Raw genomic sequence first — 22,021 nt, 5'->3', positions numbered from 1 at the left:
GCCTCTCTGCCCTGCATATGCTATTTGCATCAAAGTCAGAAACTACCATTGTCACCACTGGGAGCTTTCTTTCAAATGCGAAAGCAGCAGCAGGGTCACTCATCTAAGTTGGGACCACATGGGAGACAAATGATCAAAGCTCCAATGGTTCTATTAAAGGCTGGCTCGTTTCAACAAACCACAGTTAAACCTACAATTAGCTAAACTGTGGTTAATTGAAAATGGAAGCAAAAGCTTCCAATCTGTCCTTCAGCTGATGGAGAAGAAAGAAGAGAAGAAAACAACCATTGACAAAGTGTAAAGATCTTCATGACAGTCCTTTGGCTTTTCAGAGTTGATGAGTTAGCTTTTGCATTATCACTATTTTCCCATTTTTGTCAGATCATTGTTAATAGCTAGTCCAAGCTTACAAGTCCAAGCAGCAGAGGGCATGTAGTGATCACCATCAGTGATCACTGAAACTATGTAAGAATGTCCAAAGTTTGCAAACGGTGGGTAGAGGTGAAAAGTCACCTGGGGAAGCAGGATAGGAAATAGCTTTTAAAAAGAAAAAGAAAAAAAGGCTGAGCTAAAGCCCTGTGAGAGATCAATTGTCCAGGTAACTGAGAGTTGAGTGATTGCCTCAGAAAGCCTGATAAGCTTTTGCTGTCTGACTCAAACCAAGGCACCTGAAATCTTCCCATCAGCAGTTTTTCTGGCTAAAATGCCAGTGACTCCACACCATTTACTGTTGTTGACATTCAGGTCTTCTTCCTTTACCTAGGAAATAGTGGCTTGTTGGAATAGGCTCTTGAAAAGGCTGGTTACTTTGGGGGTAAAAATCTCAGTCTCTCCATCTTGGGAAATTGCTTCCAATGAAGACCAAGGGTAGTAAAACCATCTCACGTGTATTGGGTGGCAAGGGAGAACAAGGCAGCATGAAGTAGGTCACATATACCAGAAACCTTTGGGGATAGCTGCTTGGAACACCTATGAATGGAAATGATCTCCTCTTGGGTTCATCTCAGACAGATATAGCTATAGAGAAAATATTATTATGTGTTCTTGTTTGGGATAGGATTTCAGGTTTACATGTTCCATGTTCTTCCACTGTGCTTTTGCACTCTTAAGCTGGCTCCTGAGCATGCTTACTCAGAGGTAAAACCCACAGAGTTCAATGGATCTTTTTACCAATGAGATTGCCGTTTTGTATGTGGATAGATTTTTGGCATCTTCGAATTCCCTAGCACGATATATAAAATGTCCAATAAAGCAAGGAAAGGCCCACTAAACATGCACATGTCTCTGAGAGTGTTCATTAGAGCTACAGGAGTAATTATGTCTGCAATCAATGTACCAAACACAAAGAACCGTTCAACAGTGGAGCTGACCCCTCAGAAGGTGGTGGACTCTCCTTCATTGAAGGTTTTTGAGCAGTGGTTGGATGACTCCCATTTGCTACTGTTACTCAACCAAATGCTATTTCAATTTTTTCTTAATCAGTTCAAAGACAAACAGCCTGATTTCACATAACAAAAAGTCCATTTTCAGATTTTGTGTTAAATTTTTCACCCAGTCTGTGAGAACTTACATTTCCAAAGGAAAAAAAGTATGATTACTATATCATGCCCTAACTGCAAAACTCAGAGAATGATAAGCTTACTTAAAATGTAATAGATTGCTTGCACTATAATTACATATTCTTGTAGGGCTTCTCACTTTGCCTAGGGAAGGCTTGTCGTTATCTCCGTTCTGAACAGTCCGAAGATGAAGCAAAGCCATTTTTTTTAATTGCTCCCTCACTATTAATAGCATGTGTATGATATCTGGCATATCTAATGCTAATTAACATCTTGGTTATAGTATTAATTCTCACATGGCCGGGTTATGTGCTCAAAAGGATGAAAGCAATTCCAGGGGAGCTGATTTAGATTTGCATCAGTGATACTTGAACAGTCAACTTCCTATTTTCACTGAATATATAGCCAACCACTGCAGTAGTTATTCTAAGCCGTGTTTATAATTATGGAGGGCATAAGAGAGGGTAATATAACTTCTGGTGTCTACAAACAGCTCAGTACCAATGGTGTTGTTGCACACCACACCAATCTCTGAGCGGTGCAAAATTCCAGGGGTTCCAGGAGCTTATGCACAGTTCATGTTTCCTTTGGAATCAGGTACAGCAGAGACTGTGGAGTCTTTATGATATATGGTTTATTTACACATATATACTACCTGAACCTATGTATGATTAACACCCCAAGAGGGCCTTGCTTCCCCCATAGCTGCAACCTTGAATTCAAGCAGAAACCAAACATCTCTCTCTCTGGCTCCTGCCTGCTTCTTCTGCAACTTCTATCTTAAGACACACACAAATACAACTCTCAACTCCGGCCTTTTGTCTTTCTAACTACCAGCGAGTTGGGGTATGGGGCCCACTCATTTGCCATCTCACACAGATCCACTTCCTTTGTTCCCCTTAATGGCCTATCACCTCACCAGGAAGCTAGCTTGGCTATTCTAGGAATTAGGAGACCCCAAGCATTAGAAGTGTCTCAGCATACAGCCTAAGACACCCCCTAACCCCCCCCACAGTATTACATCACCCGAAGTAATGGGTAATTTCAAGCACTCACAAAGAGAAGTTAGCTCTTTGTTGCGACTGTTCTGTTCCAGTCCTCTTGTGGATCAGCAGTTGGTTAAATAGCAAGAAGAGAGTGGGAATAAATGAGTACTGTAGTCAAATCTGGAAGTCACCAGGGCATGGATAACAGTGGCTATGCTGCCCCAGTTCAGAAACAGCAGTACCTGTCTTACCGCTTGACGCTGGTAGAAGATACAGTACTCCTATCTATGAATGAGAGAAATGGAGCCAGTAACACTCCCAGATTATGAACCTGCTTCTTCAGGCAGAGCATGACTCTTCTCGAAGCAGCAACAATGAAACAAGTTTTCTGTTGCATAGTAAATGCCCATTGCTATTCCATGGAACTTATGATACCCACAGGACCAGGCTATAAATGTTCTCGATATGTCCATCAACAGAAAAGTTCACACCTTCCATAACCCCACATACATCTTTAATTCAAGTAGGGTATTTTCAAGGCATATAAATGTTTATGAGAGCAATGTACTGTTTCTGGAAATAAAGTTATTCAGAGACTTCTGTGTACTAAGCAAGCAGGTACTACCATGTCTGACCCAGCCTTGCACTCATGGTTAGAATAATAAAATGTTCACATCACATTTTCACATGAAGTTGTGAAAGAAATGGAAGTTGAAGAAATGGAAGAAACAGGCAAGGAAGTGGAATTGCCCGCACTCAGCCTCCATGTGTTCTTTATCATGTCTAAAAAAGACTGTGTGCACATTTGTACATGAAAAGGAAAACCTGCTTTTTCTGGGTTCTTGATCTTGCGAATGGAAAGGCACACGGCAGCCTCATGAGTTGGAAGCATGTGCGAATGTGATGGTGTTGCAAAGTTGTGATGACTAGAATGTGTGCAGGGTCCCCCCACCCCCCTTGTATGGAGAAGGTACATGCACAGGACCAAAAGGGGGGGGGGACAGACAGCTGCACAAGTGAATTCTGACATGGTTGTAAGATATTCAAGGTATCGAGAGAAAGTTCTTCCTGTTCTTCCAGTTCAATCACTGGCATCTACAGTTAGGGCTGGAAAGGATTCCTGCCTGAAACCCAGGAGAGCTACTGCCAGTCAGTGTCGGTAATATGGAGCAGAATGGGCCACTGATCTTCCTATGCTCTTATGTTTCACCTCACCTAAGCAGACAGAGAGCCTGTGAACAAAGCTTGTTACCCTGCTCTGTCAACTTCTGGCTAGATGTCAGGGTTGTATTTCTAAATTGCATCAGGACTTTTACCTGTGGAGAAGCTCTTCAGAAATGTAATAAGCCTAAACCTCCTTCTTTAGTAAATGTTCACTAACTCTAAGCTCTAATGAAGAACTGTTCCACCCTTAATCCTATGACTCTTTTCTAACCCTGGGATCATGTCTGGTTCCATGAATTGTCTCAACTCTGGGTTCTCCTTTAATGTTTTCTTTCAGACACAGAAATGTGTAATAGTCAATTTCTCTAATGGTTCCACTATTTCAGTAGGAGGTCAGAGAGGTTCCTATTAGAGTCAGGTCAGCATTTCCATTATATATGAAAAAGTATTTCTCAGAGATTGTATCTCCGACATAACATCTATTGCAGGCAGAAAGAAAGCCTGGACAACAAGCTGATAAACACAGGGTTCAGATCCTCTGCCAACATTTCTTGCTCCATTTGCTTCAGCACCATCACACAACTGAATCAGGATGTGGGTCTTTTTATTTAAAAGCCATTTAGCTGCTGCTGCCTTTTGTCCATCTGCAATGGAAACAGATGCTCAGATTTGACACTTGATTGGGAAGGCTCCTTTGCCTATCACGAAGGCAGGATGTCTGCCCCATTGTTAAGGGAGAAAATGCTAATGGAGGCTTGTTTTAGAACAAATGAGCTGCACTGGACTATCTCAGGCGCTGAATCCAGGGTTACGGATAGGATGTGTCATATGTCCTTCCAAAAAGCAGGCACAAATGTGCCACTTCTAACAGGCTGCTTGTTTTGTTCTCTTATTCCTTCATGGAGGTGATCGACATATGGTACCATATCAGCCCCAGCTGGGAACTGCCTGGATTTTATTGTTTTCTGATGCAGTCTGCACATTCCTTTGATGTTTTAGTGAGTGTGAGGAACCAAAAGAGAAAGAAGGAGCAAGGGAGGGAGAAAAAGATTACTGAAACGTTTTCTGCAGGGGAACAAAAAGTACAAAGAGAGACTTTAAGCAATAGTCAACATGAGACTTGTATTGCAGGAAAAGAAAGGGGTTCAGGAGAGGTTTGAAAAGCCTCTTAAACTGTGAAGTGTAACAGGTATGAGGGAGGCTACACATGTGCTTTTGCTGACATGAACAGGAAGGATATTAAATCGGTGGTGCCGCCCATCCCCGAGGCGCTGGGACCAGCCATGGGGACTCAGCCCCAGCCCCAGCCAGGTCAGCCGTTTGCACCACCACTGCTGCCGACTTACATGGCCCTCAGTGCACTGCCGACTCTCGACCCCAGTCTCAGATGCATTAATTATCTATTTGCTCTTTATATGAGGAGACAAGCTCAGTTCAGCAGCTTGGGGCCTGTTACTTTGGTGACCTGCTTCTCCCACACATTTTAAACTGGCCTCCAGCAGATTTAACTGTGATGCGATTGGTTTAACAAACATTCCCACTTCTCGAAAAACTCTGGGAAATGTAGCTTTCTAAGGGAAACGGGTTTCCTAACAACTCTCAGTCCCCTTTACAGAGTAAAGTTCCCAGGATCCTTCAGGGGACCCATGAGCAACATGAGGACCAAAACTACAGTGTTACTGTAATGAGCAAATCCAGGAGAAAACAAGATAATTGGTACTGACTGATAATTGGTACTGACAGCAGCTGGCATATAAAGTATATTTCTTTGAGAACTGCCCCTTAAAATTCATGCCTCTCTTAAGTTCTCATCCTGCCACAGTTCCCAGAATAAGCAAACAAAGGCTGTAAGAAGGAATCTGTCACAGAATGACATGATGGGCTTCTGACAGCTGTGTTTGAACACCATCCTTCTGGAATGAGAAACAGTGCATTAAAAATAGCCTTTAAGTATACCAATCATTGCCATACAGGCTGCCTTTTAGTCACAAAGAAACTATTAGGCATTATGATGAACCATGTAAGCTCATTTACTGGTGGAAAATGCATTATTATTATTAAAGGGTTTTTTTGGAAGATCCAGGAGAAACAAAGCAACATACTTCTTGACACACTACAGAATTTATCTATGGAATTTGCTCCCACAAGAGGCAGTGATGACCAACTAGATGTCTTCAAAAGATGATTCGACAATTTCATGGTGGAGAAGGCTATCAGTGGCTACAAGCCACAATGACTGCATTCTACCTCCACTGTGAGAGGAAGGTGGGGAGAGTGCTGTTGCACTCACATCTTGCTTGTGGGCTTCCCATGGATATTTAGTTGGCCACTGTGAAAAGAGGATGTAGGCCTTTGCCCTGGTCCAGCCCTGGCTCTTCTTGTGACTAAATGATTTTTTAAAATGTTAATTAAAGTACCATTTTAAAGATTTCTAGTGTCAGGGGATTCCCACATCCATTTGGCCTGCAAGGAATCCCTGCAGGAGTACCCCTTCAAGTTGTAGAGAACTTGGGGGAGCTTTTTAGTTAACCTACACCAGGCATAGGCAACCTTGGCTCTCCAGATGTTTTGGAACTACAACTCCCATGATTCCTAGCTAACAGGGCCAGCTAACAGGGATCATGGGAATTGTAGTTCCAAAACACCTGGAGAGCCAAGATTGCCTATCCCTGACCTACACCATTCACTTGAGACACAGCTCTATTGGACCTCACAGCTGCCTTTGCATGAACTGACAGGGTTCCCCAAAACACAAGGAACATTTCCCCACTGACACACATTTTAATAGCGATGGGCAAGCACTCATTCAGAAGGTGGTCATCCACCAAGACTGATCTGCTCAGTAAGTATAATCTTCTTACTGAACGTAGTGGAGTGGCTAATACAGGCATCCCCAAACTTCGGCCCTCCAGATGTTTTGGACTACAATTCCCATCTTCCCCAACCACTGGTCCTGTTAGCTAGGGATCATGGGAGTTGTAGGCCAAAACATCTGGAGGGCCGCAGTTTGGGGATGCCTGGGCTAATACCTTGGCTGGTCCACAGGCTGAATCTGGTGCAGAATGCACAGCCCAAGTGATGAATGGTGCCCCTTTCTGGGCATATTCCACACACGTGCTAAGTACTGGCTGCCCATGAGTCAGTTTTACAGTCCTGCTACTTACATATAAATCCCTAAATAATTCTGGACCTTGTTACCTGAAAGATTGACTTGACCTCTATCGCTTGGTAAGCACATTAAGATCAACAAATGGAACTGGGTTAATCTTCTCATGACCTAATAATTAGCAGCATGTGGTGACATAGAGGCTGGCCTTTTCACTGGTGGAACGGATGTTATGGAATGCACTCCCTGCTGAAAGAGAAGCAAACTTATCTGTACTCTATTGGCATTCCGTTGACTTTTGAAGGTGCACCTGTTTACAATGGCATTCCCTAATCTCTCACCCTGAGTCTCCTGCTTTAATTATTGTGTTGCTTTAATGGGATTGTTTTATTGCATATTATAACTGGATGTTTATATTTTAATGCTTGTGTAAGTGGTTTTTATACAGTACATGCAAACTGCTTAGAATCCTATTTTGACATTTAGTAGTATATACTGTACATTAATTAATTATAATCAGCAACAGCAGGAGGCAGTTGGACTAAATGACCTTCGAGATCCCTTCCAACTGAATGACTCCAACCCTAGTACTTGCAGAATGGAGATGGAGTGGGGGCATGAATCAAACAACAATGGGCATTGGTATAAAAGCTGCAGGGAGAATGGCAAATGGATTTGAAAAGTGGTTAATGCTGATATTTATTAGCCGTTCCAAACAGTATTGCTTATGAAGTCATCCCCCTGCAAGGCCAAATGGAAAATGTCTTTACAAATTTAAGTGCTCAATGTGTGTATTGGCAGAATGATGGGGGGGCGAAGTATTTAAAAACAGAAACAAAAAGAAAACCAGCTAAGAGTCTATCCATTTGCCAGTAGAATATATTGTATTGCCAATGAAGTCCTCCTGCAAATCAATGAGTTAATTATTTCAAAAATATGCCCTTAAAGACAAAGAAAGGAAAGGTGCAAAGCAGAAGTTGCTACTAGCAACGTTGAAGTAATGCCTGTAAACACCACTCTGCCTTTGTGTATCAATCAAGATGTCAACTGAAGTCAAGGGAGCCAAGGAGGGTACGCATCACATTTGAACGGCCCCTGTTTGCCTGGTAAATTGACACAGTCTTTTGTAGGCTTTTGAAATTCCACTTTTAATTTCATGGGGTATACTCCCCACCCCCACTGCCCAATGGAATCAATTTTAGTCATCTCCACTGAATGAAAGCTCATTTTCAGCCTGATTTCATTTTTGTCTCCTCAGAGTAGATCTGGATAGGATGAAAGGGAGCACAACCCAGAGAGAGGTTAGGAAAAACGCTAAGCCTGAAAGGCATTATTGTCATATTCCATGCCTTGTGTATAAAATACAAATTGCATGTGGCATTGGCATCAAATGTGCACACACGTTATATTTATTCCTATTTTTACCACTAGTTATTACCAGCAGCATCCTACACTCAAATTGGCAATACATTTGTAACATGCAATAAAATATCAACATAGAATTACAACTTGAAAACTGGGACCAAAATGGCATCCAACGGCTTTTCAAAAATAAATAAAGGTCCACTAGCATTCCAAAAATATTGACAAATTGAATCAGGTAGGCCTTCCTGCATAAGGAATCCCATTGGGGGAGGGGGACAAGGAGAAGAGGAAAAGGGAAGGAAGGAAGGAAGGAAGGAAGGAAGGAAGGAAGGAAGGAAGGAAGGAAGGAAGGAAGGAAGGAAGGGGAAGAAGGTACTACAGAGGGCTGCAGGGGCCTTTGTCCTTCCATTAGCAAGGGCTTCAACTGGCCCAAAGACCTTTCTGTGAATGGAACTCTTCCACGTAGAGAAGGGCCCCCCTGGATCTGAACCTCGTTCACAGTTAAGACCAACCTAAATGCAGTGGCGGCACTATTGAGAATCTACAAACAAGTTTACTTGCTCTTAATAAATATACCAATGATACGTTTGGTATAACACTCCAGAAAGTAATCTGAATTCTTTTAACATATACCTACTTTCTCTGAGGAAAGAAGACATTCAAGTTAATCTAAGAGAATAAAATATTTCCTATTCCCTACTCAGATGTCAAAAAGCCCCATATACAACAGCTCTCATAAATGTACTAAGTTCAGTTTTAAAACTAATGAAGTGTTGTGTTCTCATGGTGGTGTTTTGACTTTTGAAGAAAGACCTTAAGAGTCTTAGTTAGGTGCAAATAAATGCATTTTTAAAAAACTGATTTGGACAAATACAAAAAAAGTTACTGCGAGACAGTGTGGAAATCTCTTGTAGGAAGCATTTCACAAAGTCTTGATGGTCTTATTAAAGGCATTCACAGTAGAATTTCTTTACTGCTTTCGCACTGCACAGAGAAGCTAATTAGACTTCAAAAAGAGTGGCATAATTTAAAATAGCTCTCAAATGGTGTCAGAAATATGCTAATCCTTTGTGCACGCATACATATACCACCACCAGTGTTGCCAGGTTTCTCATCTTGTTGATAAAGTGTTGATACTCAACATCTGAAGAGTGTGGGATAGCTCCTAAGTACTATCTCACTTATGGCAATAAGATCAAAACAAACAAATTAGATCAAAATAGCCTAGACACCTTTCTCCTTTAAATCTAAAATGAACAGCCAACTTTTCTGATTATTTTTTAGAGTGGTTGCATAATTTGACAATAAAAGTTAGCTTATCCATTTCAAAGAATATAGTTCTTTACAAGCTTGTAGAACTTAGCTTAGTGGTAGAACATCTCCTTTCCATGCAGGTCCTAGGTTCAATCCCCAGCATCTCCAGGTAGTGCTGGCAATGTCCCCAGTTTAAAACCTAGAGAGCTCTGGCCAGTCAGGGTAGACAGTGGTGATACAGATGGACCAATGATTTGACCCAGTGTAAGGCAGCTTCCTGTGTTCCTATGCTTAGTGGTAGATCTTGTGACATCCCACCTGTCCTCCCAAACAGGGGACTACCTATTTTAGGGTCGCCCACCAGGAGCTTGATTAAACTCCTGGTTTTTATTCCTAAATACATAGTAGTTCATCTGTCAGGGAATGGTCTGAAGACAAGGACTGGAGAATGCATTCTATGGCAGACCAGCTTCTCTCCGATGGAGAACTGGAGGGGGAAGAATCACCACCCTTGTCCACTGTGTGTTCAGAAGCAGAGAGAGAGATGGAAGCTGAACAGCTTAGGGGGGAGTTACCCAGTTACGAGATAATGATGACAGAACCAGAAGGGAGGGGGCAGCTAGTTGAGACGTCTCTTGAGAGCATGGGGGACCCCTCCTCCCTTCGGACTCAGAGGTCCGAATGTATCAGAGAGCAAAGGACTCAGAGGGAGGGAGAAATGAATGGAAGGATTATTAGACTAGCCAACTGCCATCCTTGTGGAGAGTTGTGCATTTGTGCTCGCAACATGACGCTGTAAAAAAAGGACTATAAATCTATCAACTGCTCATTAATTCTTATCTGTGAAGTTACCGAAGGGAGGGGAGGACTCTCCACACCTGTCATCATCACACATGGCTGGTGAGTCATGTATAGTTTTACATGTTAGAACCTGTTACAGGTAGGTCTGACGTAGTCGAAACAGAAAATAAAAAAATTCCTTCCAGTAGCACCTTAGAGACCAACTAAGTTTGTCATAGGTATGAGCTTTCGTGTGCGCACGAAAGCTCATACCTATGACAAACTTAGTTGGTCTCTAAGGTGCTACTGGAAGGATTTTTTTTTTATTTTCTGTTAGAACCTGTGCAGGCCTGCTTCTGAGATTTCATACTACAGATGCCACAAAACACCACAGAAAATGGGAAGCTAAGCCTGGTGCTTTAACAGCTTTGCCTCATGATCAGCAATGATATAATAATAATAATAATTTATGGTTTATACCCCACCCATCTGGCTGGGTTTCCCCAGCCACTCTGGGCGGCTTCTAACAAAATACAGTGGTACCTCTACTTACTAATTTAATGCGTTCCGAACGCATATTCATAAGTCGAAAAAATGTAACTCGAATCCCATAGGAATGCATTGGGGGGGGGGAATTGTAAGTCGAAGCAACCCTATCTAAAAATTCGTAAGTAGAAAAAATCCTATCTAAACCACATCCAAGATGGCGGATGGAGCTCCGTTCGTAAGTAGAGTTATTCGTAAGTAGAGGTACCACTGTATTAAAATACAATGTTGTGCAATGTCACAAAGTATGCTTGCATGCTTACACCATATCCACCATGCACCCACACTTTCTGTTGGTCTTTCAGGCCCAAATCCAGATCTGGGAGATGGAATGCCCAGGAAAGCCAAAGATGCTCCACACTGTCAAGGCATGAATTAGTGTCTTATTTGACCCCTCAACCAGACATGGCCCATGAAAGATACGGAATACACTTACTTTGACATGCCACTTCCCACAGTGTTTCAGTGTGGAACAATATGGATGGTTGTGCTCCTGCAATTGAGTATCAGCTAACTCAAACAAAGGAAAGTTATCAACCTAAGAAGGCAGAAGAAATCGATCTGAATATGGGCTTGGGTCCTTTGGAAGAACAGTAGCAAGCTCCAAGGCCCCATCCCCCATCCCCCCACATATTCTCCAATACTGTGGAAACAAACCAGTTTATTCATTTATTCTTGTTTTCTTTCTTTCCACATCTGTCTCTTGGAGACTCCCCCCTCCACTCAACTTTATATCAAATCCCATTGGCTCTAGATATTACGGTATACATTTTGTACACTCCACCAACATGAATTTTCATTAGGGATCTCATTTTTAGAAATCACAGTTCAAAGAGTTAAACTGTGAATTTCAAAGTTCAGAGAAAAGTCTTCAGAAGTTGACTCATGTATTAGACAGGGACACAAAGTCTTATCAAAGTAAAAGCTGAAATGGTTATAATTTTTTAAAAAAATAGTACAGAACTGGGAAATATTATGCAAGTGCTGAATAATCTGTTACATAATTAATTAACCAAGTGGAATTAAGAACACTGTGAAGTGATTAAGTAATAGTTGAGAAATTGAGTAATTTAGGGAGCCTATGGTTGATGATATCATGTGTCTATAGATACGTTTTGTCATAAAATAACTTTAATGGAGAATGGTTTTTAAATTCTCACTTCTCTTCGCCGGGCTGGGGTGGAGAACTTTAGATCTGGGGGCCAAATGCAGCGCTCCCAGCTTCTCTAACTGCCCCTTAGGACTCTTGCCACACCACACCCGATCCCCAGTCATGCCCCTCTTCCCAGCCCCTCCTTGGCCCCGCTTAACAACCACCTTGAGTATTCTTGCCTGGCTGAAATGTGTCCTTGAACTCTGATACTGTAATGCCTTTTGTTGCCTGGATGGCGGATAGAGAAAGGTGTGTTTGTGTCTCTCTGTGTGTAGAAAGTAGCCTGCTGTACAAAAGTGAAACATTAGTTGCTCTGCCAACTTTTGCCTCTGGCCTCATCCAGCACTGGCATATGATTCCTCAGAAAGGAATGTGGCTCTTGGGCTGAAATGGTTCCCCACCCCCGCCATAAAGAGATGTCCAGAAAACTCTTGTAAATGTAAGGTAGTGCTTCACTTGCATATCTGCTTTCTGCAAGCAAGGGTAAGGACAAGATCCAAAGGCAGGACAGGTAAACAGTAGCCACTCCTCCCTGTTCCCCAGCCATTATACTGGTATAAACATTTTAGGATATATTAGCCTTACTCTGATACATCACAGTGGTTAAGAACATGAGCTATGAGAAGAAACAGAAAGGTGCCATTCTGCCCCACTGCCCCTACCAAAGCCTCCCTTACTTGGGTCATGCAGGGGCGGGTTTCAACGAGCTTTTGCAAGATCTCACGGAACACACAAAATTTCATGAGATTTTGGTGAGATCTCACTGGAAGCGCCACTTCTATGCTAGCAGCAGGGGTGGGCAGGCTGCCTACAGGGGCACAGCCTCTTAGACTTCCGCTGCCCAAAATGGCTGCCTCAGCCCACCTCATAGGCAAGTTGTCCATGTCTGGTTCATATCAGCTCAAACACAAGTTCATTATGTAGCCTTAGCCAAATTCCTAGACTACTCTCTATTAAAAAAACCACACAGTATAATAATTGGAATAACATTTCCCCTTCTCACAGGATTGTCCTAATGATTATCTGAAGTAGTTTCCGAAGGTACTATATCTTTGTTAAGTATTGGTTCTACTCATCCAGAATAGTTAGCCCTTACTAGTTTTCACATGTTCTACTTCATTACTGTCCATGGAGATATTCCTGTTTTCTTAAAAAACAATGAATAAATTGCTTATTGATTGCTTGGCCAACAAAATACCCCCTTAGCAACCTCTCCCTTGCTCTTGTATCATCAGAAAATTGGCAAGCTCAAGTAATCTCTGTGCCTGCTGTATTTCTCTATTGACTCTACAAGGAAGTAGCATTAATGAGAACATTCATTGCAAGGTTTCATCCATTAATTCTTCCTCCTCCAATACCATTTAATGTAGTGTCTGAACACCAGTGTAAAAAGAAATGGATTTTTAGAACAAGAGATACTTGAGATGTGTGATTGAATACCTATGTATTAAAGTTAAGATGGAAAAAGAATACACTTGCGGAGCACTTAGGAAGAGGTGACCTTCTGTTCCTTATGCAGAATGAGGAAGTAGAATGTTAAGTTGTTCCACTACAGGCTGCAGGTGGAAAATGGGTTTTTTCCCCATTTGGATTTATTTCTTTGATGGAACATTATGCATTAAAAAAAAAAATTAAAGATTTTCATGAAATACAAAAGAATGTGCAATCTCTCTCTCTCTCTCTCTTTTGTACAGATTAGAAAGGAATTTGGTTGCGTTCAGTGTAAGACAATATGGTATCCAGAGGTAGGGGGAGAGAGTAGAGGGAAGAGGGTGGGTGATAAACGTACACACTATTTTTTTGTTTTTCCAACTTGGTATATGTGTGAGATTTTTATGTCAGCGTCATTTGGGTAGTCTCTTTCTATGCATTTGTTGGTTTACATGGGCAGAGAGAGAAGGTTGAGGGGTTCTGCATTTTGATACAGAAAGAATTACACTAGAGACACTTCTGTCCCACGTCCCTGACATTGCTCTCATTGCCCAGTTCTTATTAGGGCATGGGTGTCAAACACAAGGCCCGGGGGCCAAATCCGGCCCGCCAGACCTCGTCATGTGGCCCGCCGAGCGCCCCAGCCAGCGGGACCCAGCAGCGGGACCTTGCTGCTGAAGCGCGGCGCCGACAAAGCGCCGGCAAACAGCTGGGGCCTGGGGGTGGGGTAGAAAGGTGGCCGGAGCAGCGCTGTGTGGAGCACCCCGAGCCACAGCAGGAGGAGGAGGAGGCAGCTTGCCGGGTCAGCGCCCAGCAGCACCGCACGGAGAGTCCCGAGCCTCTGCGACGCAGCAGTGCTCTGTAGCACTTTGAATCCTCCTCCTCCTGCCATGGCTCGGCGCCTGGAAACTGCTGCTGCTGCTGAAGCACAGACAAAGCACCCGGCCGTGTGGAGGAGCAGGAGGATTCAAAGTGCTACAGAGCACTGCTGCGTCCCAGAGGCTCGGGACTCTCCGTACGGCGCTGCCGGGCACCGACCCGGCAAGCCTCCTCCTCCTCCTCTTGCCTCACCTCCTCCTCCTCCTGCCGCGGCTCAGCCTCATGAACGTGAGCTCAGCAGCGGCTCAGCCTCACGAACGTGCAACTCTGAGGCTTTACGCACGTCTCCTAAAACGGACACCCGCTGCCTCATGCTGCACGGGAAATGCTTTTTGCCCCTGGGTCCCTTCGCGCTCTTTTCTGGCGCTGAATCAAGGCGGCAACCCCCCCTTCCCTTTCTTCCTTCCTCTCTCTCGTTCTTATTCTTTCTTTCCCTCTCCTTCCTTCCTTCTTTATCTCTGTCTTCTCTCCCTCTTTCTTTTTCTTTCCTTCTTTATTCCCTTCCTTCTTTCCTACTCTTCTTTCTCTCCCCTCTTTCCTTCCTCTCTCCCTCCTGCTCCCTCTTTTCTTTCTTTTTTTCTTTCTTTCTTCCTTTCTTCCTTCCTTCCGTCCTTCCCATCTTTCTTCCTCTTCCTCATTCTTATTCTTTCTTTCTCTCTCCTTCCTTCCTTCTTTATCTCTGTCTTCTCTCCCTCTTTCTTTTTCTTTCCTTCTTTATTCCCTTCCTTATTTCCTACTCTTCTTTCTCTCCCCTCTTTCCTTCCTTCCTCTCTCCTCCCACTCCCTCTTTTCTTCCTTCCTTTCTCCCTCCCCTCCCCTCCCTCTCCCTCTCCTCAGAAACATAGGATGCTGCTTTATACTTCTGGCCCTTAAACCCTGGAACCAGGAGAACAGCTCCAGTGAGTCAACCTCACCCAGTCCCTTTGGTGAAGGGTGGTGGCTCACTGGCAGAACATCTGTCCTGCATGCAGAAGGACCCCAGCATCTCCAGGTACCAGTAGCTCTGCAAAGCTCCTGCATGAAACCCTAGCGAGCCTCCACCACCCAGTGCAGTTACCAAAAATCATTTTTCAATAAATTGTACAATAATTGTACATTTGAATATCTACTTGCCATTATTCTGACTATGTTAGTTATTACTTACATTATTACAAAAAACAGTAATAATTGAATGCAGTGACAATAATTTATGATAATAAAGAGTGGACACATAGTCCTACAGATACAACCGGCCCTTTGAGGGTGACCAAACTGCTGATGCGGCCCCCGATGAATTTGAGTTTGACACCCCTGTATTAGGGTGTTGTGATTGTTCTCCTAAATGGCTCTAAAAGGTGGTTAGGCAAGTTCATGGAAGATAAGCCATCCCATAGCTACAAGGCATGATGGCTCTATGCCATCTCTGGGTTTAGGATGTCTAACAGTTTGTTGAAGCAAACAAGAGTGGGCAAGGGCTACTGCCTTCATGACCTGTTTGTAACCCCTGAGAGCCAGTGGTAGATGGATTTAGAAGTGCACACAGGTACACAGATTGTACTAAACCATACCCGAAGCATGGTGAGACAGAAAAGCTTTGCAAGCACACTGAAAAACCAATAAAAAGGGGATCAGACAAGGCTCCAGAGGCAGGAAGTTCAGCAATCTGGGCAGTTTGGGTGCTTCCTCTAAGCTACTTTGAAAATTGTGGTCTTTCCCATATTAACAACTGTCTCTAGAAGAAAAAACCTCCAGTTCTTTGAAACATATGACATCAATGCATAACATAACATGATATTAAAATGGGCACTTCCAAATAAGTATTGGAAAAGCAACCTATACAAACACCTGGGAGGAAGTCTCCCTGCTCTCTGCCTTGCAGGCCTTTTCCCATCTGGTCTGGAAGGGTGGACTCCAGATTCAAAAGCTGAGGCTACTGAGAGCTGAGGCTACTGAACAGGGGCGTTGTTGGTGGGGGAGGTTGGTGGGGGAGGTTGTATCTTTATCTTGTATCTTTATTATGTTTATGTGACGATTGGTCGATTTGGTTGGGTACTTTTTGATGTTTTCTTTATCTTTTTTTATTACTTTTATGTTTTGAATTATGTTTATTTCATGTTGTAAGCCACCTTGAGCATGGTTTTTACTATGGAAAGGCATCATACAAATGAATTCAATGGAGTTTACTTCTGAATAGGATCACTGTTGAACATTTACTGCGCCATTAGAATTTCCAGGTTTACTGTATAGAACAGAGATTATTTTGAAGTATGTAAAGCTAATGCAAACTCTCTATGGCTGGTAGATACTATTATATGCTGAAGGTGGGAAGCCAGATAATTTTTCCCTGCTATTCTTAGCATCTGAAAAATTCATATAAGTTCATCATTTTAGGCTGCAGACTTTGTTTTCAATATATGCAAGTTCTGTAACTGGCCAGGCAGACTTGAGTTTTGCAGGCATACTTCATTAAACAGATCCTGTTCTGGATGGCAAAAAGGTGTAGCAAAAGAATTGAATTCTCCATTGAAGTTGACAGCTCTCTGAGCTCTTCCTTTCGTCTGTCATCTATCTTGTTCCTCAGGACCAATATGAGCAAATCCTATGAAGTTGTTCTTTTAGAAGAGCTAGCACTAAAACTAAGATCTGGTTTATGGAATTGATTTCTTTTCTTCTAACAAGATTTATATACCGTTGATTGTAAACCCTCAGTAGTTTACAAGAAATATTAAAATTATCAATTAAAAAGTTAAAAACAAGTAATTAAAAACATTTTGAAACAACTGAAACCAGGAGTAAACTAAAAAAGTGCAGTGAAGGTGCCTGCCTGATGTCAATCTGCAGAGAGTTCCAAATGTCAGTGCTGCTACATTAAAATATTAATTTCTTACAAGTGCAGAATAAATATTGTGCAGCACCTGCATCAGTTCCAGTTCTGCAGACTGAAGCAGTCAAGTGGGCATATGTAGGATAAGGCAATCAATCCTGCAAGTAAACTGGACCCAAACCATTAAGGGCTTTCTATACCAAGACTAACACCTTGAACTTAGCCCAGTAACAAATCAGCAACCAGTGCAGATCTCAGAGCAGAGGTGTTATATGTTGACAGGGTCTCACTTCTGTCAGCAACCTTGCTACAGCATGCTTCAGTAGCTGCAGTTCCCGGATCAAACACAAGGGAAGCCTGAACTGCTGTGGTCAAGCTTTCCCAGTACTGTACAGGAATGATCATAGCCATTGTATCTTGGGCAAGGTTTTCAAGCTGGTGGCTATGGACCAGTTCATCCAGGTGCTCTTGGAGGAAACTAAATTTCTAGATCCATTTCAATTGGGGTTTAAGGCCAGTTTTGGATCAGAAACTGCTTTGGTTGCCCTGCATGATGACTTTTGTTGGGAGAGAGGCAGGGGAAATATGTCCTTGATATTTCTCCTTGACTTCTAAGTGGCTTTTGATACCATTCCTGGTTCTGTTGTTGTTTAGTCGTTTAGTCGTGTCCGACTCTTCGTGACCCCATGGACCAGAGCACGCCAGGCACTCTTGTCATTTCAGGTAGGGCTGGGAAACCCTTCAAGTCAGTGTAGACCGTACAGAGTTAAATGGACCAATGTTCTGACTTGGTAAAAGGCAGCTTCCTATATTCCTAGAACATCAGGCTGAGAGTACAAAACAAGGATTCATTTAGCATTAGTTTCTCAGCAAAAATACACAAATGCTTTCTAATGATTTCTGGCAGACAAATTCTTATTTGTTGCCATGCTATGGGAACTCACAAAGGCTACGATCTCTGTTATACTAAAATATACTCTTTAAAACAGTACCTTTCATCATTAAGAAAAATTATTACCTAGGGCAGGGTGAAGTACTGAATTAATTTGCTCTACGTGGCCTAGACCCATCAGGGAAGCTTATGTGTTTTTCAATTGCCAGAATTATCATTCTTATCTAAACTGATCTATTGATCATTAATGATCTGGAAACCCTCGGGGCATGACTGATGAGTGAGAAAAATCCAATAAGCTCCCTTCCCTAGCAGAATACAAATAAGTTAACAGGCTATTGTTGTACCCACACAGAAAAACTTGGGAGATGCCGAATGAATTTGTAAACAAGATCATTTGGATGCTGCAGGCTGACCTTGAGTTCTGCTTTCAGAGTCAGGCACCTATCGAATTGAAGCTTTCTATTCAACAGAAGCATGCAAGCTTATGGTACTCATTTTAACAAAGCAGTACTTACATGGCCTGTTATTGTGTGCGCTCTACAGAGAAAAGTTTCCATGTCACTCTCTTCATGCATCTTTACCAGCATACTGAACTTACAACGAAATAATATACTGGGCTTTGTACACTTGTGGCAACATTAGTTTTTTGAAAAGGCAAAAGGATGGTGATGTCAGGGTTGAGACAGACAAGGAGGAGTGGTGGCTAGCCCCCCCCCCCGACAAGCCCTCACAGAGGCAAGCCCCCACAGAGGAATCTGAGGAATTCACACCTGGGGAAGACTGGTGGCAGCACTCAGAAGAAGAGCAATCTGACAGGGAGGAGGGAAGATCAGAACTGCAGCAACAAGTCAATCCAGAACCAGGCCCCAGTCAGGCAGGGTATCAGATGGACCCTTCCCCTCCTCCCTTCTCTGGAAAGGAACGCAGAGCTGAGAAACGCCGGCTGCAATTAGAAACAGCTGCAGCTCATAAAAGCGGGGGAAGGAACCTGCTACTTAAGAGAGAGGCCAGCTGGCCACTCCTCAGCGTCTGCAACGTCGTACTGAAGTGCCTAGTTGCCTCGCTCATCTTGTCCTTGGTTCCTGTAATCTTGATCTGGCTTTCCTGACCCCGGCTTTTGGACTTCTGGCTTGAACTGACTTTGGCTACTCTTGACTCCACGTAAGACTTCTGGCTTCCCTGACCCCGGCTTTGGGACTTATGGCTTTAACTGACCTTGGCTACTCTTGACTCCCACGTAACTGCCTGACTTCAACTGGCTCTGACCAGACTGTTGACCTTGGCTTATCCGACCCTGTCTGCTGCTCTTCAGTGTGCCTACCTGCTGGCACCCTAACAGGTATTTAAATACCAGTACTTGCATAGGCAATCACAGAAAAAATTAAATATAAATGGAAATGTACTGCTAAGAAGTGAATGAAGGCCTTCTGAGTATCAATGAACTAGATATTCTAAGATTCTTGTCTCCTTCATTATCATGATGAAATCCATTGCTGGAACATCTTATACAGTTCAATATGTAATGCACCACCTAGTCATGTGACGTGGGATCATTTTCACTTGTTGCCTTCCACTGATATGGTCAAGTTGCTTAAGGTTATTTGCCCCCCCCCAAATATCCTCAACCCTTCCCTATCCTGGTTGATAAGAGAGATTGGCTAGATGGGTTCAGGGAATGGTAAATGGTTCTTTGCAGGAAAGGGCCGTGCCTACAACCTAGAAAAGGCAGCGGTGCGTGTGCCTCCCTCCTGTCCTCATGAGGCTCTCCATGGACTCAGAGGTGTGTAGCAACTACCAGCTAGGTACAAATATTTCCTTCTTGAGCAAGGTACTCAAAATGATGGAGGGCATACAGCTTTAAGTATGCTTATGTCAATCAGGTGTTTAGATTTTTTTTAAAAAAAAATAACTCAGTGAATTGGTTCATTTGAATTAGTTCATTCATAGAATCGTAGAGTAGGAAGGGACTCGAGGGTCATTCCAAGCCCTTCTTATTTCTGAGTAGGCTAAGATGGCACTGATAATGATGCGTCTACTCTAAGAAGTTCTGAGGAAACTTCTCCTTGCCATAAGAGACAGAAGGTTTTAGGAGAAGACTTGAAGTGTTCCTCTTCAAGTCAGGTTTAGTTTACACCTTCCTGAATAAGTCTTAAAGGGAAAGGGACCAAATTCTGACATGTGTGCTATAACTAGGTCAAATGCTACTGAAAGCAATGGGAAAATCTAATTTTGTCTGAAGTCGTAGTATATAGCACAAACATTTCTAGTTACAGGCTAGGTTGTTTGGAAAGGGAGATATGCCCACAAACAGTTTATTGCAAAACTGTTGTTTTACTGTTTCTTTGCCTTTGGTTAAGAACTTCTCAATTGATGCAAATGTTGTTCCATTCATGGACTGAGTAGGCGGCAGCAATCTCATGGCAGTGAACATATTTAGCGTTAGACCCAGCAGCATAACGTGACCAGACTCCAAGTAAAAATAAATTAATCCACAACAATTGACCCTTTTCATCACAGATTAAAGGATCAGAAATGTGTATAAGATGCATGTGAAGAACTGCAAATGCAATTAAGATTCTTACATTTGCTTTGTGCACAGATGTGCGTCTGATGTTTTAATAGTCATTATTTTGTCAGCCATAAGCAGTACTCTTGGTACAACATGCTTAAAAGTAATGGGGCATTCAGCCTCTTCTTTGATGGTAGTTAACGCAGTAGAGAGACTTTCTCTTTGAGTTATAATTAAGATAATGAATTCATTAATCTATATCCATTCTTTTGTTTGGAAAGTTTTCTGCATTAATTATTTTGCTGGCTTAAAAACTAACCACAATGAGGACACTGCACAACTATCTGCATTTTTGTTTTATTGGATATTAGCTGCTGTACTATGGAGCCAGTCTCTGAATACTTAAAAGCCTGTGGGAAATACAGTATCGTCAAAATGGTTTTGCATTTGATGCTTTTATATTTGGGAGCTAAGAAAACTGGAAAGTGGTTTAGGAAAGAACTCATTAATAAATGAAAGCCGACACCTTGGGTTCACTCTTCACTTTCCCGGTAAGATTCCCAGGTAAGCACACGTTGCTCCTTTAACCTTATCTTCTTCCCTAGTGTGCCAGTAATTTTAAGCAGCAGGAAATGGAGGTCTGGAGAGTGCAAGGCTACAGTTTTAGCTGCTAATGCTGTCAAAACTAACACTTAACTCTAATTGGACTTTCTCAGTTGGTATTGGTCAGGAAGATTTACTTTTAACATAATGAAAGGCATATTCAAAGGATCAGTTACAAGTGTCTCCTCTACAGCAGTCTAGGGATTTTTAATCGCTAGATTCACTTTTTGTTGCTTTATACCAATTTGAGCAGAAAGGCAGGGCCATAAATGGCCATTAGCCAATATCACTAAGCTGTGGGCCCCCGGACCCTTGGTGTCCTTTAAGGCAGCGTTTCTCAACCGGTGTTCCGCGGCACACCACTGTGCCGCGAGACGCTGGCTGCTATGCCGCGACGAGAAGGGCAATTTGCATTGTCACGTCGCTGACCCGCCGGAAAGGACAATCTGTGAATATGAAATAATAATGAATTCATAGTCATCCTAGGACTTAGGAAAGTAAATTTTAGTGCATTATACTTTGGATTTAATAATAGGAGTATCTGCTATCCCCCCAACGGTAGACTCTTCAGGAAGAGAATGCTAGGTGCACTTTGGTTCCATTGAAATTAGGGAATTTTTAGCACTTGTTTATGCCCATCAAGTATATTTATTTTAATGGGATTTAGGCTTGAATACTTTCTGGATGGCACTGTGGGTTAAACCACAGAGCCTAGGGCTTGCTGATCAGAAGGTCGGCGGTTCAAATCCCCGCAACGGGGTGAGCTCCAGTTGCTCGGTCCCAGCTCCTGCCAACCTAGCAGTTCAAAAGCATGTCAAAGTGCAAGTAGATAAATAGGTACCACTCCAAGCGGGAAGGTAAACGGCGTTTCCGTGCGCTGCTCTGGTTCACCAGAAGCGGCTTTGTCATGCTGGCCACATGACCTGGAAGCTGTACACCGGCTCCCTTGGCCAACAACGCGAGATGAGCACCGCAACCCCAGAGTCGG

This window comes from Zootoca vivipara, chromosome 1 (genome assembly GCF_963506605.1).
Source record: "Zootoca vivipara chromosome 1, rZooViv1.1, whole genome shotgun sequence".
NCBI lineage: Eukaryota > Metazoa > Chordata > Lepidosauria > Squamata > Lacertidae > Zootoca > Zootoca vivipara.
This window is presented reverse-complemented; position numbering follows the sequence as displayed.